The following is a 25928-nucleotide window of genomic DNA, read 5'->3' as shown; positions in this document are numbered from 1 at the left end:
CTGGACATAGAGTCCTGAAATCCCAGGCACTGGTCAGTGAAGGAGACTTTGTAAATGTACAGAAAAATGCTTTATCTTTTCAAGCATCTGAGACATGCCACTAGAATGTACCTGACATTTTTTACTTCTTACCCCAGGTATCTTTAAAACAGTAATGAAATAGCTCAAGTACCTAAAGTAGTCCTAATATTCTGAATCTAGTTTTTTTCAGTAAGTAGTAATAATAGCATTATAGCTGGTATATATTGAGTGATTCTTATATGCTAAAAATTGTGCAAGATTTTTAGAAATATTATTTTACCTTTCCTCAGGAAAATTTATAGATTAGGTGCTATTGATAATAGATTGGAGAGGAACACTGAAGCGTATGAAATAAATGAGTACAACTCATTTATTTTTTAGTACAACTATCACTAGCACAATTAAGCTACCAACAATTAAAATAGGAAGGGAATAATTAAGAGATTAAAAAGAAACCGTAAAAGGAGAAGAGAGTTGAAAAAGGCTCATGAATTTATTGTTTTCTATGAATGTCATCAACGGTTTCTTCAAAAAGTATTTAATACTCTTCATATCATAGGCTAACGATTATGAAGGATATAAGGGATTAGAGTGGGTGTTAGTGGAATGAGGAATGAAAATATCTCTTCTAATTACATCTACAATTGTGGAAAGTCTGCCCATTCTTCACCTCTAGGCTTAAAAGATTCTTCTATTTACTTTTTTCATTTTTTAGAAAATAAAAAATACACTTTTTCTCATAGAGAGAGGGTCTCACCATGTTGCCCAGGCTGGTCTCGAACTCCTGGACTTAAGCAGTCCTCCAGCCTCAGCCTTCCAAAGTGTTGGGATTACAGGCATGAGCCACCATACTTATCCTTAAAAGATTATTAAAAAGAGGTGAAAATGTTATGAGATTTTATTATAAAATATATTGGTTTATATTTTTGTTTCAGTGGAATGGGAATACAGGTTACATATATATTCTTCAGAAATGCATGTTTTCAATCTCATATCTAAAATAAATTTGCGGAATATATTTACTCTGTGTTGAGCCCACAATACCAAAAATTAAAAATAAAAATCTGTCCCTTGAGAATATCCTGATCATGTCCAGTTGGCTCTATTCAGATGGAATAAGAGAATAGTTTTACAACAATCTGGCTAATGTACAACAATGAATCATCTACTCAAAGAACATTTTCAGTTTCACACTATTTTTGTTTGCTTGTGGTTTAGTCACACCCACTTTAAAGGCATTTTTGCAACAACCTTAATAGCCCGCATTTCTACTGGGCCCAGCCTAAGTGTCTAAAAGTTTAAAAGCATGCTGAAGATTCACAGCAAGTCAAGATATGTTGTTTGAGTGATTATCAGATGAATCTAGATGTCAACTTTGCTTAATCTATACACGCAGACTAAGCCAGTCTCTATGACATGTCTGAAAACATCGTGATAGCCATTTGTTGTTATCCATACATCTTTATGAATGTTGCCCCTTGAAGACCCATTTCATCCTTGAAACATATATGAATATGCCCAATACAAATTCTAACAATTTACTCTGCATGTCAGTAACCAGAAGGCAAAACCAACAGTAACAACAAAAAAATTACCCAAGGTAAATGAAAACCTATTTCTACAAAACAATTGTATAGCAATATTAATAGGAGCTTTTTTCTTAGCAGGCAAAAATTAGAGAAAAAAACAAGGTTTTTCAATAAGAAAAGGGTAATAATTTTAGGTATATTTATACAATAAAGTTTTACTCAGTACTAGGAAAGAAGTAATAATTAATACATGTAGCAACATGGACAAAGGCTTCAAGCATTATGCTAAATGAAATTAGCTAGACACAAAAGAGTGCATTGTCTCTTACTCTATATGATATTCAAAATAGGCACAGCTGATCTACGTTATAAAAAGTATAAAATTGTTAAAAAGTTAATAAATATCACATATTATATAGTCAATGTTAGTTGCAATAGGGAAAGTTAGGTGTGTGTAGATACATAGTGTTTACACCTGTTAATGTAACTTTAATTTTTAAGAATAATAAATTATTTTTTAAAACTTCTGTGTTTTCAGTTTAAGGAAGGTATTTCCCATAATTTTAAGTACCACATTTGGCTGTAAAGACAAATTTAACAGCTCATATGGGTGCCAATTACAGTCAATTACACTCCAGTTTTCCTGCCTTGTCACTACTCTACCTCTAAAAAGCCATGTCGCCTTTGCAAGTGAAGCATTTACTGCTCATAATCCAAACTATTAGGGTGTTTCTGATTTTACAGGTCCTTTATTAAGAAATAATTTAGATACATAGCTTCAGGGAACAATGCCAAAACCAATTCTAAAGTATTTTCTCACAAAAGTTATAGCTTAAGAATATATATTATTGATGAACATAGACATTATTTACTTTAGGAAACCTGTGTGTTCACATTTCAATCACTTCTCTATTATAAACGACATGCATAGAAGAAGAAACAACAGTTCCTATGCTCCCTTTCCAAGCGTTTGGGAAACACACTCATCAATTCAGCGTTGATAACTTTTTCTTTACCGTCTGACTCCCACCGCCTCTTCTAAATCTAGGGCCAAAAACCTTCAGGTCATTTCACAGAATATTTCCTACCTCTTAAGCCAACATAAACACTGTAGGTAAACAATTTAAAACAATTTAGGTTATAACTTCTTGAGGGAATGATGCTTCCACGTGGTTAAAAATATCCACACACACAGGCCGAAACATGAGCAAAGTGCTTCTATGAATTAGATGATAAAAGTGGCTGTAAAAATATTACACAGTCATCTTCATACTTGGGCTTTTCAAAAAGCACTGTTCACACTGAAAACCATCTCTACTTGGAGTATTCCCTTGTTGATTCTGTTATCTTTCATTCTGCAAATTTGCCTACCTTTAGACATCAGCGTCAAATCAATTTTTTTTTTGGTTAACTCTCCAGAGAACTTAATGCATTGTCATACCACCAATGAGCATGAACTCAGCTCAGCTGATAATGAACACTGAGCAACAGTAAAGGCACTCTTTTCCAGGTCAAAAAAGATTTCAGACCACCTAGAAAGTTACTAACAAAATCATATCACTTATTTCAATTCAACACTCATTATCCCTTCTTCCATTATTACTGAAGTGACTATGAGCCCATACTAAGTTATATCACGCATTCTACTTTGAGAAATTTTATGAAAATGTTAATATACACAAAAATAACATGTTTCATAAACTCTCACATATCCACTAACACCTCTAGCCGATTTCATAATTATCAATATATTAGCATTTTTGCTTCATCCATAAAATGTGTTCTCTCTGTGCTGAATTATTTTAAAGCATATACTAGAAATCTGAAAATTATATGGAATTTTTTACATAGTCATAATAGCATTATTCTACCTACAAATATTAATAACAATTCCTTGGAATTATCAGATGCCAAATTGATATTAAAATTTCTCTTTTTATGATTATTTTAAATAAGAAACAAACAGGCCTATAAATTGAATATGGTTAAAATCTTCCTTAAACACATTTGAATCTAGAGAAATTATTTCTACTTTTCTATTTTTTGTGTGAGGAAATTCACATTTCATTGCAATTATTTATTTTCATAAGTTATCTCCTTACCCATGTCTTTTCTTACTTTCCATCTTTATAGATATAGAAAATAACAAAAGGAGCATATATTAGATGCTCGATTTAAATATATATATATATTTCCGTAGGTTTTGGGGGAACAGGTGTTATTTGGTTACATCAGTAACTTCTTTGTGGTGATTAGTGAGATTTTGGTGCACTCATCACCCAAGCAGTATACACTGAACCCAATTTGTAGTTTTTTTTATCCCTCACCCTTTCCCCCTGAGTTCCCAAAGTCCATTGTATCATTCTTATACGTATGCATCCTCATAGCTTAGCTCCTACTTACAAGTAAGAGCATATGATATTTGGTTTTCCATTCCTGAGTTACTTTATTTAGAATAATAGTCTCCAGTTCCAACCAGGTTGCTGCAAATGCCATTAATTCATTCTTTTTTATCACGGAGTAGTATTCCATCATGAATCAAGAAATGAATAATGTGAATACTACTGTGAATCAAGAAATGAATAATGAAATGAATGATTAAATGACTAAATGAATACTACTGTAAATAAAGAAATGAATAAATTTGCAATGAGTGAATACAGAAATTGTGGCCCATAGTTCTTTAGGAGTTAAGGAGAAATCATTTAGACTGATAGTGAGGGTAGGGGAGTCCTTGGTAAGGTTTTCCTCTTAATGAAAAGCAACCCCAAAATCCATTTTCTTTTCTAACAAACAGCAGCCTGTAAAATCAGGCTGCAGACATAGACTAGCAAGCTGGAAGCTTTCATGTGTGAATGCCAGCAGTTGTGCCAATAGGAAAAGGCTACCTGCGATAAGGCATGTTCAAAATGGAGGCTCCATCTTCTCTTCTCTTTGCCAAACCATGTGTACAGTAAGGAAAAGACAATAGGGTGCAGGCCAAAGACTCAGTTCGCATAATATTAGGGTGGGACAACTACCCTTCCCTTCACGCTATGTAAATGTCACACTTGGTGGAACCAAGTTGTGGGCCCTGGGTAAATCACACACTGTCTCCTCAAGCCTGCCTATAAAATCTGGTGCTGTCTGCTGCAGGCTGGATTTTTCCTTTCCGGAGTCCCTCTCTTTCACAGGGAGAGAGTTGTTCTCCTTTCTCTTTCTTCTGCCTGTTAAACCTCCAGTCTTAAATTCACTCCTATTGTGTGTCTATATCCTTAATCTTCTTAGCGCAAGATGACAAATCCGGGGTATTTACCCCAGACAACTACCCCGCTTCATATTGGGAATCTCGACTGGGATCCCAAGGTATATTCATCTGAATGGTGAGTAGAGGAGCAGACCTCAACTCTGTCCTTCCATTTTGAGGCTCTTGGTCTTCATTTTAGAACCCAATCAAGCCAAATACTAGGTCCACTTAGGTCATTTAAAAACAATTAGCGTGGCTGCCAGCCTTACAAGACTTAAGGGGCAGGCTTGCTGGGGAGAACATGAAGAATTTCCCAGTACCTACGGCTTGCTGGGCATATTGACCATGTTTGGACCATTTTCCTTTCACAGAGGACCTAGCCGTAGCATGGAGATAGAAGAGGTCTTGGAGCAACTGAGGATTTCTGACTGGGGCTACCCCCTGGTGTTACCAAAGGCTTCTGGATTGACCCCAGCCTTCGCCCGCCCAATGGGGTATCAGCAACAGAATCTTCAACTTTGCTATCATAATTTCTTCCTTTCCTGTCCGCAACCACTATGTCTCCTATTCTCTCTCTGTAAGCAATGCCCTGGATGTTTTACAGTTCAGGGAAGTAATTCTGTTAGGCAAAGTCAGGAAATGCTGTAGTAACTGGGGATATAGCTCAGGGGAATGCCATTGTGATTTTCTGGGAACAGAGGGTCCCTCCCCCACCAACAGTGAGGTCACTCTCTGCTCTTGGTCTAGAGAACACATAGCATTTCCAGGTCACTCTCTGCCCTTGGTCTGGAGAGCATATGGCGTGTCAAGGTCACCCTGCCCTTAATTTGGAGAGCGCATGGCATTTCAAGGTCAACAGCGCCACCTAGTGGAATAGAAATCCTCTCCTTGAGGCACATTGTCAGCCCTTTGCCAACACGCTAGCTTCCAAATGTTCCCTTTTTGTGTCCCTCTACTGGAGACCAGGCTTTAGGCTGCTTCTATAAACAAGAAAACTCTGCCTTAAACAATTAGGAGTAAAATGTCTGCCAAAACCAAATTTTAATCTCAATACTGTCCCATCAGCAGAAAAACCACCATTTGGTCTCTACATTTTTGAAGTTACCTATTCCACCTCCAATTCGAACAGTACTTAAATACAAGGGGAAAAGTCCAGAATTTAGCTGGAACCATTCTCTAAATGTAAATGCTTTGGCATGGGCCACAATAGCAGAATATAGAGCTCAAAAAAGCATACTCCCTCCATAAAAAAGGGAAATGCAATAGTTTCCCAAATTCAACGGTTACACAGTCTTTCCTGAGACCCATCTCTCTGGGACCCACACAGGCCACATAAATCAAAGGAGTCAAAGGGAAATCTCAAGTAGAGAACTAGAGCCACATGGGTAAGCGTGACTAATCCCAATTGATTAGTTCCTCTGGTTCCATGGCTACAGGGAGGGAGGGGAGAATCACACCTGCAACCATGGGTGGCACATTTAAAAAAGCGGCAGGAGCCAGAAACCAAGGAGGGAAAACAGCAGGGGGGAACTGTCTTCCCCTCCACTCTGGGTCACACCAAAAGGAAGGAGAAAAAAGGGATGCCTTTTTCTCAATTCTCTGAAGCACTAGGACTCCTTTGACCCTGAAAGTTTGAAGAAAATGTGGCTCATTTTCTTTTGCACAAGGGCATCACCCTCTTACTAGACCTTCGCAAGCACTACAAAATCAACCCAGCTCTTTTAGCAATCATATCAGGCAGGACTATAGAGGATGTTTCCCCCAAATTAATTAGTGAAGCAACTTATAGGGGAACCATCTAAGGATCCCCCTCATTCAGGGCCCCTGGAAGTTTCCTTCTCGTTACAGGACCTTAGACAAATAAAGGGAGACCTTAGGCCAATTATCTCTTTTTTTTTTTTTTTTTTTTTGAGGCGGAGTCTGGCTCTGTCGCCCGACTGGAGTGCAGTGGCCAGATCTCAGCTCACTGCAAGCTCCGCCTCCCGGGTTTACGCCATTCTCCTGCCTCAGCCTCCGGAGTAGCTGGGACTACAGGCGCCAGCCACCTCGCCCGGCTAGCTTTTTGTATTTTTTAGTAGAGATGGGGTTTCACCGTGTTAGCCAGGATGGTCTCAAACTCCTGACTCGTGATCCGCCCCTCTAGGCCTCCCAAAGTGCTGGGATTACAGGCTTGAGCCACCGCACCCGGCCCCAGGCCAATTATCTGACAACTCTTACAGGTATATAGAAGCTTTCCAAAATTTAACTCAGGTGTTTGACATCTCATGGATGGATGTTATCTGCTCCTAAGCCAAGCCCTAACCATGGCTAAAAAAACAGGCAGTTCTGCAGGCTCAGAGAATTTCAGAGGTGAGCAATATGTCTCCTATGTTAGGTCAAAAGGGAAAAGAGAAAATAGGGAAAATGAAGAAATTAGGGAATCATCATTCCCTATAGGAAGAGAGGCAGTACCTCTTGACAACCCTAACTGAAATCCTCAAGTGCAACTCCTAGATGCCCTGGCCTTTCCTGCCCCCCATCCACATTGTCAGCTCCTCCAGCTCTACCACCTAACCCCCAGACTTTTCTGTGGTATTTTTTTGTTCCTTCCTTCACAGTTTGAAATGGCTCCTATCTCCTCTTTTATAATGTTCTTCCAACCTGGGAAAAGTTAATTTCCCCAAACTACAAGTGCTTGCCTTAGAGTTCAGTTTGAGGGAAGGGAACCCAGAAGCCTGACATGCCAGCAAAAGGGTCAAAGATTTTTTACTAGTCAGGCTTTTGGCTTATCTTTCCCTGTGCAAACTGGTAAAAGAAATATTCTCTGTAAGGTTTTAATTAATGAAAAGCATTTGTGAGGTTGGTCTTAAGCTGTAGACTATCTGGTGTGCTTTGCATGTCTTTCTGTATGGTTCTGTCAAAAGAGAGGGTACCTTACGTTAGGATGCAGCCCCAGGACCCCGTAAGCCTGCTGTTCAAACCAGGCCAACAAAATGGTCAGTAACAAGCTTTGCTAAAGCCTTCTATATTGTTTTATGTCCCTGGGAACATGACCTGTAATCACATGGCAATTATTTTTTTTCATTCTCTGCCATTTTACAATGGTGGCCATCTTCGTGTGCTAATAAGTCAGTTCCTAGGTGCGGATGACAAAATCAGATAAGCCAGTTTATCGATTTGGGTAGTGCTAGCTGATCCCTCAAGGGCAGGGTTTACAAAATATCTTAAGCACTGACCTTGAGAACAGTTTAGCCAGGGTCAAAATCTTGTAACCTCCAACTGCCTGACTCCTAAGCCATGTTTTTGAATCTTTTAACTATTGTCTTGGTCTGGTCCCCAGGCAAGAGTGAAGTTTATTTTCAGAAGAGGTCACTGTCATCTTTGTTCTGGACTATAAACTGTAAACCAGGCCCCTCCCAGAAATGGTTCAGCCTATACCCAGGGATGGGCAAGGACAGCTTGGGGGCTGGAAACAAGATGAAATTGGTTGGGTTGGATCTCTTTCACTGTCTTAGTGACCATTTTGCAATGACAGTTTCAAAAGCTGCTTACCACCCCTTTGAAAATACCTCATGCACTTGAGGCTAAATCATAACCTAATTAAATCTTGTTGGTTTCACCTGTGAGGTTACTTTCTGTAAAGTTCAAAAGCCAAAAATCTTAACCACTTGGCATAGCTAAAGTTGAGTAACAAGGTATTTAAAATACTTTTTTTTTTTTTTTTTGAGACAGAGCCTCGCTGTTGTCACCCAGGCTGGAGTGCAGTGGCACAATTTCGGTTCACTGCAACCTCTTCTTCCCAGATTGCAGTAATTCTCCTGCCTCATCCTTCTGAGTAGCTGAGATTACAGGCACCCAACACCACACCCAGCTAATTTTTATATTTTTAATAGAGATGAGGTTGGCCAGGCGCGGTGGCTCAAGCCTGTAATCCCAGCTGGCACTTTGGGAGGCCGAGATGGGTGGACCACGAGGTCAGGAGATCGAGACCATCCTGGCTAACACGGTTGAAACCCCGTCTCTACCAAAAAAAAAAAAAAAAAAAAAATAGAAAAAACTAGCCGGGCGAGGTGGTGGGCGCCTGTGGTCCCAGCTACTCGGGAGCCTGAGGCAGGAGAATGGCGTGAACCCGGGAGGCGCAGCTTGCAGTGAGCTGAGATCCGGCACTGCACTCTAGCCTGGGCGACAGAGCGAGACTCCGTCTCAAAAAAAAGAGATGGGGTTTTCACCATATTGGCCAGGCTGGTCTCGAAGTTCTGACTTAAGGTAATCCACCCGCCTCGACCTCCCAAAATGCTGGGATTACAGGGGTGAGCCACCATGCCCGGCCTAAAAGGATTTTCTTAAAGAGTGCTCAGCTTAATTAAAAGTAGATATCCAGCCAGGTGCAGTGGCTCAAGCCTGTAATCCTAGCACTTCGGTAGGCCGAGGTGGGTGGGTCACCTGAGGTGGGGAGTTCGAGACCAGCATGGCCAAATTGGTGAAACCCCATCTCTACTAAAAATACAAAAATTAGCCAGGCATGGTGGTTCATGCCTATAATCCCAGCTACTTGGGAGGCTGAGGCAGGAGAATTGCTTGAGTCCAGGAGGCAGAGATTACAGAGAGCGAAGATCACGCCACTGCACTCCAGCCTGGGTGACAGAATGAGACTCCATGTCAAAAGAAAAAAAAAAAAAAGTGGATATCCAAGCCATAGGTACATTAAAAAGGCCATTATGTTTTTTCTCTTCTTGCATCTTGTTTTCCTGAAAAAGGTTTTTCTTCAGTTGACTGAATTATTTTTCTTGATTTTTTTGTCTTGTCACTTTTAATGCACACATGAGAGGCCCTAAGATAACATCTGGTAGCCAGGCACCCCTTGGGAAAAACAGAGGCAGTGCCACAGACCCCATTTTGGAAAACAAAACAAAACAACACCTCTGTTTTCCTCATGAGAGCCAGGAATTAAATGTGGATAGATTCCTTTCAAAATCAAAGGTTCTCTTCTTTTTTGTATTGTGTTATCTGACAGTTTTGAGTTTATCCACTCATTGATTGATGGGCACTTGGGTTGATTCCACATTTTTGTAATTGCCAATTGTGCTGCTATAAACATGCGTGTGCAAGTATTTTTTTCGTATAATGACTTCTTTTCCTCTGGGTAGATACCCGGTAGTGGGACTGCTGTATCAAATGGTAGTTCTACTCTAATACTTTAAGGAATATCCACACTGTTTTCCATAGTGGTTTTGCTAGTTTACATTCCCACTACCAGTGTAGAACTGTTCCCCTTTCACCGCATCCACGTCAAAATCCATTATTTTTTTATTTTTTTATTGTGGCTATTCTTGAGAGAGTACGGTGGTATTGTATTGTGGTTTTTACTTGCATTTTCCTGATCATTAATGATGTTAAGCATTTTTTCTTTTTCTTTTTTCTTTTTTGGCCATTTGTGTATCTTCTTTTGAAAATTGTCTATTCATGTCCTTAGCCCACTTTTTGATGAGATTGTATGTATTTTTCTTGCTAATTTTTTGAGTTCCTTGTAGATTCTGGATATTAGTCCTTTGTTGGATGTATAGATTGTGAAGATTTTCTCCCACTCTGTGGGTTGTCTGTTTGCTCTTCTGACTGTTTCTTTTGCTGTGCAATTGTAACCAAATGGATGTTTCTACCTTTCCATTTCATAAGGCTTGTAATCAAACTACTTGGTTTTCATATGTGAATGGTCTGAAAATCAGTTGCATTTATTATTCTCTTTGATGATCAAATTGTCCCACAACTGGCCCATGAGAACCCCTTCACGTTGGACTTTATGTCTTTTGGCACACTCCTGTTCATCTTACAGAGCTTTTGTACTTTCTTGTAGCAACCAAATATTTCAGGTTTATCTAAAACATTTCTCACCTAAGAGTCTATTTTATTTATTATTTCAAAACAAAATGATGCTTTTTTTCTCCAAAGAGACTTGAAATATTTTTAAGGAGTATCATATTTAGAGATTATAATCTCAAAAGTTGTTGTGCACAGTATTATTGGATTGTCAAATGTTATGGGCTAAGAAATACATATATTTATATATGTATTTGCATGTATGCATATGTATGTTTAAAATCTATGCTTATTTTGAACATTTAAATATCACACACTTTGAAATGTTTCCAAAACACAAGTAAATGTTGACCGAACAACTTTTTTCTTAGAAATTCAGACTAGAATGATCACACTAAGTATTCTTAAATAGAAGAAATTAGCTGTTTATCACTCCTTTTGTTCATTTGGTATGTTATTGTAATCTTCAAGAGTAGCAAATTCATGTGGTCATATTCTTGACTTCTCTGTGTATTTAAAGAATACAACATCTGACTGGGTGATTTTAGCCTACTTATAAACCACAGTTTATGGAGATGAATTTGTTCTTTTAAGCTGCTTTGGTTTTGAATGCATTCTGAGAAAAGAAAAGCTAAGAGTTTCTGCTGTAAATAGAGCAGGCTACCAGTAACCTGGAACAGCTCACTGTGTTCTAGAACTATATTTTGTTTCCTCTTGAGACTATCATTGGAAACTAAGCCTATCTCACTTTAAACATATAAATAATTCATACAAGTTGTCAAAAGTATTTTGAACCTAAATTTAAAATCAACATTGTCCCCCCAAAAATAAAGTCAACATTGTCTCCCCCAAAAATAAAGTATAAAACAAATCCAGAATTAAACAGAAGATAAATTCCTATAAGTTATAAGCAAATATTTAAATAAATTTTGATAAGTATTTTTAAATAGTAAACTGTAGTCATCTGTAAATATTCAGCTTAATGAAGTATTTTTCTCCTAACATCTTTATAAAAATATGGAAATCTGTAGAAGCCCATATCCCCAGGAAACCAGTATTATGCATTACAGTCAAAAGAAAAATGAAGATTTCTAGTTGGTTATTTTCCTATTACTTTTATGTCTGTTTCCCCAAACAAACGCAACAGAGTTTCTTGGTAATGTTTTCTACAAATAAATTCTTCTCACCTTGCTACTCAATTATTTTATACACTTTGCCCTATTCTTACCATGTAACTAATCACGTGTTTTGAATTCGGAAATTTACCTTTATCTTGACTGAATAAAACTGAAGAAGCAAAGACTTAGATGAACCAAATGACCATGTTTCACTAATTGTAGGTTATTTGTTGGAATTCAAATACACATTCTTAAGTTTCCACCACTATGTTCTAAACATGTAACCAAAGTATAAATTCTCATGGTCTCAGAGTAGACTATATGTGGACTTATTCTTTGAATGAGATAAAATCTTGAATTACTCTCACCAGTAGAAGAGAAATACTGTGCAATGATGTAGGGAGAATTTGACTTGGAAATTAGAACTTATGAGTCTCAACTCAGCTGTATTCTTAATGTTGTATGTCATTTATGGATAGAATACAAATAAAAGTGAATGAGGTACAAAACTTCTGTGAGCCGGTGTCCTCCGAAGTAAAATAAAGAAGCCAATATTTAGAAAAATATAAATTATATAATAATTAAATTCTATATACCACAAATTTTCATAGAAAATATATAACTAAGAGACAATCACCATGGTGGTATGAAGTATTTTTTAAAGCAAAAATCACTAACTTTTCACATGTTAGTACATAACAGAATCCTAGTTTGTGAGACTAAAATAATCCGATTATTATTTCTGCCTAATATGTCATATTTCAATAGGACCAAAGGTTCATTATTAGGGGAAATTACTATGTCATCCTTGGACCCTTCTGTATAAAACATAGTGAAGATTGTGTTGTTTTGCTAATTCTGATATTTGGGGACTTTTTTTTTTTTCATTTTTACTTTATAATATTTGAACCTGAGTGTCCTTTTGAAGTTCTTAGTCTGGATTTCACTGAAGCCAATCATGACACAAGCACTAATGAAGTAGTAAAGTAAGAACAGAGAAGAAAGAAAGATCAATTTAATATTCATTAAGAGGATTGAGCAACTGGATTCAAGTGTGTGAGGAAACTGAATACTACACAGAAATACTTCAAAATTGTCCTTGAGAATGGAAAAGGAAGGGTATTTATGTACCAATCCCTTCCCTCTTTAGTTGAAGGAACTTCTAGCCAAATTTCTATCCAGGAAAAGAAGGAGAGAAAATAAATAGGATCAATGTGACAAATGACAGAGAAGTTATTATATATCCTAAATATATTATCAGTATAATAATAAAAGATTACATACAACTTTATGCCAATTGTTTGGCAACTTAGATGAAATAGACAAACTACTCAAAAGACACTAGCTACCCAGCCTCACATAAGTAAAAACAGAAGTTAAAAAAATGTATTGAACACTTTTAGTGTTCAGGAGTCAGTGTGGAGGTGAGGAAAGATGAAGGAGAATATTCAACAAGAGAGAACAAGAATATGTCAGAGAAATAAAAAAGGTCTCGAAAGATGCAAAATCACAAAAGACAAAAGAAAAGAATATTTCACAATATGACAAAATATTGTGAAATGGTTATTGATAATAGGGTTGGGCAAGTTATGGCTGACCTACAAGAGAATGGTTTTAGTAGAATAATAGGAATAGATGCCAAATTACAACAACTTAGAGAATATGTAAATAGTTGGGTAGCTGAAGAAACTATGTATCAAGTAGCATTTCAAGAAGCATGTTTACTGAGACCAGGCACATCCATGGTCATCTAAAATGTTCGCATATTTTCTACTCCTTTAACACATTTGGCACTCAGCTATTTAGAGGTGTGAAACGCCATGCTTAGCTTTTGGACTTTCACTGCTCTTTGCCTACTTTATCCTTCTGAGTTCACTCAACTTTTCCAGTTTCCTAGTCTCAATGAACCCATGCACATACAAACACATACTCATTCTTGAGAAATTGTTTCTGTTTCTTATGAATAACCCGAATGGGTTTCTGAGAACCACATCAGCACTTAAGACATTACACTGTATGTATTTGTTTAAATGTAGGCCTCTGTGAGATTCTAAAGGCAAAAATAATGTTTCATTATTTGCTGATTCAACCAAACACTGCATGTTCTCCCTCACAGGTGGGAATTGAACAATGAGAACACTCGGACATAGGGTGGGGAACATCACACACGGAGGCCTGTCAGGAGGTGGGAGGAGGGGGGAGGGATAGCATCAGGAGATATACTTAATGGAAATGAGGAGTTAACGGGTGCAGCACACCAACATGGCACATGCATACATAGGTAACAAACCTGCACGTTGTGCACATGTACCCTAGAACTTAAAGTATAATAATAATAAAAATAATTTTAAAAAGGAAAAAGAAAAGTAAACGCAAAAGAAAAACGTTCTGTGGTCCCCGGGGATTGCAACTTTTTGTAATCCATTGTAGATTGTTCTCTTACTTACAAACATCTCACTTCTTTTGTTTTTTTGGCACTGGGAGTAAATTCTAACACCCCACTATTTCTTCAACTAAAAGCAATTACAATGCCCCTCCTGAAAAAGCAAGCTACCTTTGACTCTCTAACTTAGCCAGATTAGATATGTTTTAATTTTTTATATTGTCACGACAACTTACTCCAAACATACTCAAATGGTTCATAAATTATTTTAATTCCAGGACTGCATAATTCCTATTTTCTCTTCTTGCAACATTTCTTTCACACTTTCCACTCATCCTTCCTTTACTTAGCTTATTAACGGGATACAGACTTTCTTGTAAGTAGAGATCAACTGTGAAATCAGGTTATTATTCTCACTAGTCAAGATATAGGAACAATATGTGTTCCCTGACAGATAAATGGATAAAGAAACTGTGGTGCATACATACAATGGAATATTTTTCAGCCTTAGAACAAAAAGAGAACTATACTGCCATTTGCAACAACAGAGGATGAGTCTGGAGGACATTATACTAAGTGAAATAAGCCAGAAACAGAAAGATAAATATGGTCTTATCTCACTTACATGTAGACAAACAGTCTGAGTATGCACTTAGGTAGGACAAATAAGTCTAGAGATATAATGTATAGCATAAGGCCTATAGTTAATAATATTGTGTTGTATACTAAAAATTTGCTAAATGAGAAGTTAGGTGTTCTTATCAAAAATGATTACTATGAAAGGTGATGAATATTGCTAATTTGACTGTATTAATCATTTGACTATTAATATGTATATAAGATTATATTGTACAACTTAAGTGTGTACAAAAAAATGAAGTTAAAAAAGTGAGATTGAGTTAATGAAATTGAAAATTATCTTATCAGTTTAGAGTTTGTAGGTAAACTCTTGCCCATGAGGCCATCTGTAGATGTATATTCCTGACTTGTAGAATTCTCAACACTTGAGCATTGCAGTAGAATGGAAAGGGAGGGAGTCAGCCTACTTCCTTTTACTTACATATCATAAGCACATTTTCCCTCCTATTCCATTCATACAACTTAGTCTATTAGTTACATCTGGCTGCAAATGATACTGGAAAATAGTATTTACTCTTGGCAACCAGCTAATATTCAAGGTTCTCCTACTATAAGCAAAAATAGGAGAAAACATTGGGGGTACAACCTTCTGTCTCTGCTACCATCTACCCTTGAATATTCAAATACCCAAGTGCAAGCTCTTACAAAAAAACAGAACACACTCATCCTCTCTAAACTGAACCTTACCAAGGAGACTACCAGCCAAGCCTGCTCAGAGACTACACTTGCCTTGAACTTCAAGGTGATGCACAGTCCTAGCCATCAGGTGTAGATGTGGTGTTCATTACCTGGAAAATTATAAAATAAGAGCAATTTGTCTCCCACCATCATACTAAGGTATAATCATATACAGTAGGAATAAGATTAGCAGAATAATAATTCACATTCAGAAAGAGGAAAATGACAAATACAGAAAGAACTGATCAAAAATAAAGATAAAATCCTATCATATGGTGAGGAAGAAGACTCCTGAGAATAGAATGAGTTATTTGGTAAACTGATCTGGTAGCTTCTGCTCTGCGAGAGGAATGGAAATCCCTACCCATTTTTTTTTTCCCAAATCCCCTATGTTTTGACTTCTGAGGGATTTTCCCCTACTTTTTATCCTCAGTGGATATAGCCGAAGTTGACATTTCACTGTGTACCCTGCATAGGCTGCACATTTTTCTCAGATTGACTCGTATTGGAGCTAATTGGAGTCCAAGGAGGAGCTTTAAGGTTAAGTTATCATAGTCTTTTACAGGCCAGGATTGTGATTTCTTCAAATACTCTTTGAAAGATCTTTTTTCTGCCTCAGATCCGTGTGCAGGCACCAACAGTCAAAGATCACCTCCAGAAATATTTTTTCAGCCTGAAGAGTATGTTTCTTTACTTACTGGCCTCCATATTCTGCTCATTTCCCTTTCAAGGAACTGATGGTACCATGAGGCCATTTAAAACAATAACTTTGATTGGGAAAGCAACACCTTAATTAGATTTTTTGTCAGTGGCCTGGTTCTCATGGACAGGCAGATAATCATAGTAGGAGATGCTTAAAGTGGTTTGGGTAACAGGTTTCTCTCTTTTTACAGCTGTCATGTTGCAAACAACTGCATTCATTTCAGAACTGCAAGTAGTTGGTTTTGTCAATACTGTCAATGTGGTATTTTCAAATTACCAGGTTCTAAGTTTACTGACACATATCAAGTTCAAGAAGTGCTTGAATTTATGTTAATTGGTTTCCACATACTTCAGTTAATCATTTTCTAACAGCATTAGCCAGACAGAGATAAATTGGATACATTGGAATAAACATAGGTGCATTTTCTATAGGCTATTTTTCTAATACAACAGCAATTTAAGAGTTTGAAGTGTTACTATCAAATGTGTAGTTTAACTCACCCATTTTACAAATGCACAAACTAGACCAAATCGAGTTTCAAGCTAAGATATTTTATTCTGTAAACAATGCAATATCTATCTAAAAGCACTATTGCACAATTGTTTGTGTAAATAAAACTGTCTTTGAATTTGATGTGTTTTAAAGGTGGCCATATATTTTTGTATTCTGATTTGCTTTTCTGGCATATAGAACCTTTGAATCTTTAGAATTAAATATAATGAAAAAAGAAAAGTTATGAAAGGTATGACTGTATTTTTATTATAAATTTTTATTGCACTGATAAAAAATGAAAAAGAAGATTAAAAACTGATTTAAAAATTAATCCTTAAATCTCTTCTTCAAGTGATTTCAGTTTCCAATTAATAAGACGAGATTTTAAGACTTCATATTACATACAATGAGATTTGTGTTATCGTCATGGTTGTTGTTGCAAATAACCAGGGTTTAGTTTATTTTAAAAATAAAAATAATCCTTGAATCTCATTTTAGTAGGAGATTTGATGAGTAGGAAAGAAAAGTCACTATTCTGCATATTACCTACATGTAGTCATACTGGCTCTCCCTTGGAGACAATATTTAGATATAAGATAGAAAAAAAAGTGAATAGTCAAAAATAAAAGACTATTTGCTAAGTCAGGAATAAAATTCTTGGGAACACTGATATTTTGGCAAGTTCACCACCTCACTTAATTATTTCTCAAATAACCTTGTGCTGGATGCCAGATTGGACCTTTCTAAAAACTGTTTGAGGAAAATTTAAATTCAAGTTTAAAACATGTAGGAAATAAAAATGTCTGCATAGCATTTCTTTTAGATGTTATTCATCAGGACCTTTCTCCTTCTAGATAGTAAAAAAATCATTAACCTTTATAATAAATTACTATCACAAATAAATATTCTGCCACTTTATTTGGGAGGAATTTATTGATCATTTTCCTCCAGAATTAACACTGTACTAAGGCAAAGAGGTACATAATCAGAAAAGAGTTTGTGATAAAATTTTCTTTCAGTAAGTTTAAAACATGCATATGTGGGCAAGATTCAAGCCTTTCGAGATTGACTAGCTACCAGTAATTTTCTAAGTAAATACAAAGATGAAAGTAGGGAATGAGCAAAAGTTTAGTACCAGGTAGATCTTTGTTTTATTATTGAATCTTTCACAGGTTAGTTGTGTAATCATCCACAACTAACTCAAACACTGAATCTTGGTGTTCTTATTTGTAAATTAGGGATAGTGGTATCCCATATAAAATAATGTTTAATATTTGTTGGTTATTGAATATTCAACTCAATTAACACAAGAAGATAGAGAAAGTATTATTGCATAAATGAGATGTACAAAAAAATTTTAAAATGTGAGAAAGTAGTAAAAGTCATCTTGTGCTTTTATATAACAGCAATTTAAGAGTTTGAAGTGTCATTATCAAATGTGTAGTATATAATGCTGTTATAACCACACATAAAACCAGGGGCAGTTTTGGGGAATTGTAACAAACACTTATGAGGCATTAGATACTGTTATTATCCCCATTCTCCATTTTACAGATAAGGGAGTTGAGTCACAGAGAGCTTAATGATCTGCCTTAAGTTGAGTAGCTAAGAAGTAGATAGGTTAGATTGCGCCCAGACACAAAAACAGAGTTTAAATGCTTTACCCCACTGTCATACTGCCTTCTTTCTTTCACATTTGGTAAGTTGCAAACAAAAACAAGCATTTTATTCTAAATGGTGTATCACACAATTAGTAAAACTAGAATTATATTTTCAAAACTACTGAGGCATTCAGAAAGGTGAAAAAAAGCAATCCCATGTAAGATATAGGGAAATGAAACAAAGAAAATGGCAAACAAAACAAAAATTAAAATTAAAAAGAGAAAACACAAAATAAGAGGACTATATTAGTGCAAAACATGTTGCATTTATTATTTCATAAATGCAAACAGTATGAGTTCATCTATGAAAATGGAAAAAACACTATAAAATTGATTAAAAGAAAAAGCTCAACCATATGCTCTCTATGACTGGAGCACTTTGCTGGAAATGACTCAGGCAGTTTAAAAGTAAAAGATTAACAATTTCATGAGTTAAATGCAAGCAAAAGGAAAATAATAATGAGATTATTCCAGATAACTCTTCAGTTCTTGACACATAAAACCAGAAACCTTGATGATTATCATCAACTTTGAAGATTGTTTATTTTTATTAATCTAGTTTTTATCTCCATACCAGGGCCAACCAGCTTTTCTCTTCCATTTTTCTCATATCATGTTGTCACTGACATCAAGCCAGTTCCTCAGGCAGAAATCTACGGGCCAATTACTCCAACGTCTCCTTCACAAATTGCAAATCGGTGACTAGGTTCCATAACTAAGTATCTCTTAAATGAATTGTCTTCACTACATATTCACTCTACTGTCATCTTTCATTCTCTTACAAGAATAATGCAACACTTTTTTAAAAATTAGCCTTTTTAGTCATGTCTTGCTTCAGCCACAGCCATCCCCCACCCAATGCCTTTATGTATTAATTCAACAACACAACAAAAACAAATAAATCTCAGTTAAGTGCATATTGCGTGTTAGGCATTGTACTGGAGCTACGATGATGAATAAATCCTACGCAGTCTCTGTCCTCACAGAAGTTTTAGGCTGCTAGGTAGTATACACACATGTATACTACCACTACCACATTACTTAAGTTCATAATAAGAGTTGACCGAGACAACCTAATGTTTCCTTCAACTTAACCAAACTTTAGATAGGCTTCTAGCCTATGAACCCCTGAACTCCCTTCTCACTTCAGCCTCCATAGAATCCAGATAGCCTAACTAGAGAGGTCCATGACCTCCCTTTCCTTAGAGCACTTACTTAAAGAAAACTTCTAATTACAAATTAGTTCTCTGACCCTTTGAAATGCAAATCTTTTTAAAAGCCTTCTGCCAGTTTTACAACCCAGGAATGTCTTTCTCAAGTATCTGGGAGCCATTTTTTTTGAAATATAATCAAGGAAGATAGGGCCTCTAGCTCCCAGTTTCGGTGAAACGGTAGGAGCTTAAGTTCTCTGGGGACCTTGCTATAGTTGTAAAACTACATCCTGCCCTGAAGATGTGAGAAAGTGTACTCTTCATCTGGGTAAAGCCAATTATCAAACACAAATGGCCTAAGATCCCCTTCCCTCATACGCATCTTAAAAATGTCTCTGCCTTTTGTTTATGTGAAATTGAGTTGAGACTGTGCTCTGGTTTCTCTACCCTGTTTCAATAGCCTTGAAAAAAGTCTTCCTTCATTGTTTACCTTTATCCAGTGCAATTTTTGATTTGACAAAGTTTAGGAAGAGACAACCTGGACTTACTTTCACTATCCTCACATGGATGGCTTCCTTTCATCCCCAGTATCACTTCAGATATCACTTCTTCACAGTGGCCATATCTAACCTGTTCTTTTAATTCAGAGCACTTGTCCTGAGTTGTAAATACTTATTGACTTGTCTTTATTCATTTAATTTCCTATAAGCTAAAGTTCAACAATGTGTCTGGCTCACACCAACACTGCAGCTGAATGAACACATGAACGTGGACAATCTGGGGCTTTGAGACTAAGATGAGCGATGAGTAGGAGCTACTCAGGCAAAGGTGTAAGAGAGGAAATGAGGTTAGAGTGTTGTAAGAAGCAGAAAACGTATGGGTACAAGTCTTAAAGCAATAAGGAGCTTGATGCAATTCAGGAGCTTTGCAATGAACAGTGCTAGATGGAGATTAGGATAATAAGGAAAGCTTCATGAGCTGAGGGTACTGAGATAATACATTGACCCAGACAATGTGAGTTAAAATCAGCTAGACAAATTTTTCTAGAACATAAACCTATATATGTCTTTTCTCTGCTTTAAATCATACAACAGTCTCTCATTTGCTTCAGAAACCCATATTATAACATGAAAGAGCCTTCATATTCTGCTTTTTACTTACAAGTCTAGGTTCTTCTTTTACCTTGTTCCTCATGGATCCCAAACTTCAGTAATACTAAACTGCTTGCAGTTCTCCTACTGTGCCAGGCTTTTTCTAATTTAGCTTTTGATGTATTGCTCTTTCTTTGACTTTACATTTGGCTAATATCTATCTTTATTTTAGAATATAGCTCAACTGCCGAATATTCCTGCAAGATGTCTTCACCACTCTCCACTGCATTTAGGTTAAATGAACTTACCCTGTGCTGCTCAGTACTCATGGGACTGTCTCCATGATGTTACTCACCACATAATTTTATACGTGTGGTTTAAAGTCTCTCAGTGACCTACCACCTTCTCCCACAACTACACTGTGAACCCTTGACTAGAGGAAGAAATGTGCACTAATTGTTTTTGTTTTCCCAGTACATCCCACCATACCTGACATACAGTAGATACTCTAATTAATAAGTTAGTTTTTGGATGAATGGTTAAGAAAATAAGTAGCTTCACAAAGGAAGAGGGAAGGAAAGGTTACCACTGCTTTTACATTTGATCCTCTGCTCTGCAAGCAAAATCATTTGGCTGATGTTTATATTCTGAGGGAAAACTATACAGCAGGTCCTCAAATAACGTATTTTCATTTTAATGTTAATGGGAAAAAAAAAATTCCTGGCCAGGGTCACTGTTGGCACATTCTCCCTGTGTATGCATGGTTTTCTCTAGAAACTCTGGTTTCCTCCAACATCTCAAAGATGTACATGTTAGGTTCATTAGCGTATCTATATTGTCCCAGTCTGAGAAAGTGTGGGAGTGTGTGGGAGTGTGTGGGAGTGTGTGGGAGTGTGTGGGAGTGTGCCCCACAGGGTGGCATCCTGTCAAGGATTGATTCCCACCTAGCACCCTGAGCTGCTGGGATAGTCACCCACCATCTGCAACCTTGAACTGGAATAAGGAGGTAAATAATTATGTTACTTGTTTTTATTAATTTGTCTTACTTGTATGTATGGCTCACATTTATTTCAAAGTTTAATATTAGAGGTACTTTAGTCTTCATCTAGAAGTATTAGTGATTTTAAATATCACCAATATTAGAATTATGTTGGGCTTACAGTCTAGTTTAAACTACGGTGAAGTTTATATCAGTTATGGTTTCTTTATAAGTTGTTTCCCTTAAAGTTACAGTTTCCCAAGAACCTACTGACAACTTTAAGTGAGGTCTTAATGTTTTCCTAGCTTCTCTGCTGCCCTCTGAGTGAAGTTCAGATTTGAAATTATTTCATATCCAACATAGTAGCATTGACAAAATACCAATTATGTTGTTCAATAATTCTTGGACAATAAAAATTGAGTGGGTTACAGTTATGGATAAAGAGGATAGGGCTAAGAATGAGTCTAGAAATCTATATTTGCTTTATTTTGCTGTTGTAACAAATAGCCACAAATTAGTGACTTAAAGCAATACAAGTGTATGATCTTACAAAGTTCAAAGTGGATCCAACTAAGCTAAAATCATGGTGTCAGTAGAGCTGCATTCTGTCTGGAGGCTTTAAGGGACTATTGCCCATATCACTCCAAACCTGTTTTCATCATCACATCTCCTTCTGTGATTCTCCTGCTTCTTTCTTTCCTTGTGATTCTTTTTTAATTACAAAAACCATTGTGATTACATTGATCCCACCCAGATAATTCAGATTAATATCACCATGTCAAGACCCTTAAATTAATTTCATTTACAAAGCCTCTTTTACCACCTTTATTAATTTTCTCGAGCTACCATAACAAAATACCATACACTGAGGGGCTTAAAAAATAAGACATTTATTCTTTCCCAGTTTTAGAGGCTAGAAGTCTGAAATCATGATTTTAACAAACGCAGTTCTGGATGCTCTGAGGGAGAGTCTCCATTTCATGCTTATTTTGCAGCTTCTGGTGTATCCTACCAATCTTTGATGCTCCTTGGCTTGTAGACTCTAACAGAAAATAGATACTCCAATCTCTGCCTCAATCCTCACATGGCATCTCCCCACTTTGTACATGTAACTTCACATGATCATCTTCCCTCTGAATGCCTCTGTGTTTGTTTTCTCTTGTTATCAGGACATGAGACGCCGGATCGGGACCCACACTTATCCAATTGCATAAATACATGCAAAATACCTACAGCTCACTTCAGTTAGAACCGAAAAGAATCCATCTAGAGTGGAAATAACTACAGAAAAGAAAACACATAATTATATTATAGCAAGTGTTGAGTTAATCAAGACAGACACTCATTGCTACTGTATTTGTTTGCCCTTAGGCTTTTCATACAGCTCAGAGGATAGTAAACTAATTATTAATTTTATCAAATTACTCAAACTGTATAATAAATGCCTTATTTTTTCCTCTTGCTCTGTGTATTTTATCTGCAGATGATATGTTACTTTGTTGTACTGGAAGTACCAAAGACATATTTGAAAATTTATAAATAAGTTATTCTGAATGAAGAAATAAAATATGACTATTTGCAATACAATCAGCAAGAGGCATTTCTCTCTCTATATATATATATGTATATATACATATATATGTATATATACACACACACATATATATATATGCACACATATATTTAATAACAGGCCTTTAAAATAATTTCTTAGGGTTTATGATTTGGTTAAATAACTTTTTTAGAAATAGTAGAATCCATGTTTATAAAACTAATGTTCTTGGGATATTTTAACAATTGTTGTATTTCTGTCATATCAGAATTTAAAAACTTGAGCAGAGGAGCTAGTTCCTATATAGCATCAAGATATTGTACTAGGAATATAGCCAAAGGTGAAGGAGGACATGATGATCTGTCTCTTTCATCTCCCTACTACTATTACTCCCTGTTACTATTGTTATAAAAGGGGACTTTTGACCTGTTTCTAAGTCTGGAGGCTATTTTAATGGCAAATACTCTAGTTTTTCTATGTTGCCTATTATTTTATTTCTGTTGTCTCACCAAAGTCTTAAAATGATATATATATAATTATATATATATATTTAAATATGCACACATATATATTCAATACTACTGAATATACATACTACATTCTGGTTTTCAATACATGATTATACTGAAATAGGGATTAGGTAAACAGTCAGAAATAGAATTTGTTATCTGGGTTAAAAAATTTAAGAAATGACTATGGTTGGAAAAATACGGTTTTGCCCAGTTTTCTGTGTTATTTTTAGAAAGGGGTGGCATGAAAGGTTAATACTATTTGTTAATCTGGACCAAGGAAAGAGAAACACAGACAAATGAAGCTAATTTAGAAGATCAGAACAAAAGCATATAGATCTGATTTTATGTGTCCGTGTGTGTGCATGTCAATAATAGTCATCTATGTCACATTTATCAAGTTTTATTTAAACTTGAAAAATATAACAATACAGCATTTCTCTAAGTTCCTAATTCTGTTAAACCAATTGTCTAACAATTAGTAAATATTGGTTTGAAAAATTAGAATTGCTATTTTAATTGTAGATCTAGGAATGTTTTAATGTATTATAAAAAACAATGAAACTTTTACTCACACCTAATAATAAACACAGGAGCAGAATTCAAGAAGTAAAGTAACTTCCCCCTAAATACTCGGGTCTTCTCCCGGAAAAGACAAGTAGAGAATGGAACGTAATTTCTAAAATGGATCCTTTACAAAGTCACATTGTGCTGCTTAATGACACGTAGTTCCTGATAAGCATTCCAAATTACAAGGTAGTTGTTTAAATAGAATTGAAACCAAGGGCTTCATTGATATGCTTCCTAAAACAAGGGGCTCTTTTAATTACAAAAATCTATGCTGCTTTCTTTCCTGGCAGCGTTTGTGGGGGCTCCCATCAGAAAGTTCTCACAGGCAGCCAAATGCAGGAAACACACAGAGGTCCTTTGCTTTGCATAGTTGCCTAACACTCCACACTCTACATATCCATAAACCTTCCCAAGGCCAGGAATCAATGAATGTGTTCCTATCATATTTTAAATAGTCAAGGGAATGAACAAAATGGAATGCATGTTACTTTATTTTCCCTTTTTATTATTTTATAGCCATATGACACAAGATATTGGCTCACTTGACCTCTGTTCACTGAACTCCAAGGGAGGAGAGTAAAGATAATTGGCAAAAGTACTGTTCATTACCAATTATACCTTCCACCTTAATCAGATTTGATTTTTCCTCCAACCACAAAAATTCTGATGAGTTGTATGCATATATATGTGCATGTGTTGGATTCATCTATACAACCTCCTTTTGTCTACCCAGAGATCATCCCTCATTTGAACCTTTACAATTTCTGTAGATTGACAGCCCAATAATTATCTGGTCCATGAGTTTTTACTTAACATTGGTGCTACTGACATATCTGTATTGTTTCTGAAATAGTCTAATATTTCAATATTAATAATACAGAGATCCTGTGTACCTTTTTCCTAGTTTTCTCCAGTAGTAATATCTTGAAAAAATATACCAGAATATCAAAATCAGAATACTGATATTGATATGATCCACCTATTTTATTGAGATTTTCCTGGTTCTACCTGTGTGTGTGCATATGTGTATTCAGTTCTATAAAATGTTATCATATGTGTAGATTTGCATATTTACCACCATAGTCAAGATACAGAACAGTTCTATCAAAACAAAAGTCCTTTGTTTAACACTTTGATAACTACACTCACCCTTTTACATCCCACTCTGGTATCTATAATCCCTGGTTGTTATATTTAGTTTTATAATTACCTTTTATTTATTGCCAGAACTACTGATTTTATTAATGTTATTGATATACTTCATTTTAAATAAATTTAATGTAAATTAGCATAAAATATGTGCAGATTTAGAAAACATGTAAAGAAAATTACAATACAGGTGAATGGGGACTTGAAAAATGTACGAAAAATCAACAAAGTTTAGGAAATATTGCAAGTGGTAATAATATGGGGAGAGTTAATTAAATAGGCTGAGGAAACTACTTAAATCAGAGCATATGTTGTACATTCAGGGGTTAGAGCAATGATTCTCAAACTTTAGTGTGCTTAAGCACCCATGAAAATCACCTGGAATTGTTAAACAGTGATTACTAGGCACCATTCTCAGAGTTTCTGACACAGTAGGTCTGATGTAGGGTCTTGGAATTTTCATTTCCAAAAAATTTCCAGATGGTGTTAAGCTGCTAGTCACATTTTGGAAACCACTGGAGTAGGCTTCTGTTGGGTAGGGCTCAACATACTCAATCTGAGTATGTTGAATACTCAGACTGAGAAGTAGGAGCTCAAATGAAGGAAGAGACTGTCTGAGAAGTCTTTATGGTAACAGGCAATGTGAAGCATTTGCAGGTTTCAGAGGCAAAAACACGTGGCTAA

This window comes from Trachypithecus francoisi, unplaced genomic scaffold (assembly GCF_009764315.1).
Source record: "Trachypithecus francoisi isolate TF-2019V2 unplaced genomic scaffold, Tfra_2.0 Lachesis_group4, whole genome shotgun sequence".
Lineage (NCBI taxonomy): Eukaryota > Metazoa > Chordata > Mammalia > Primates > Cercopithecidae > Trachypithecus > Trachypithecus francoisi.
This window is presented reverse-complemented; position numbering follows the sequence as displayed.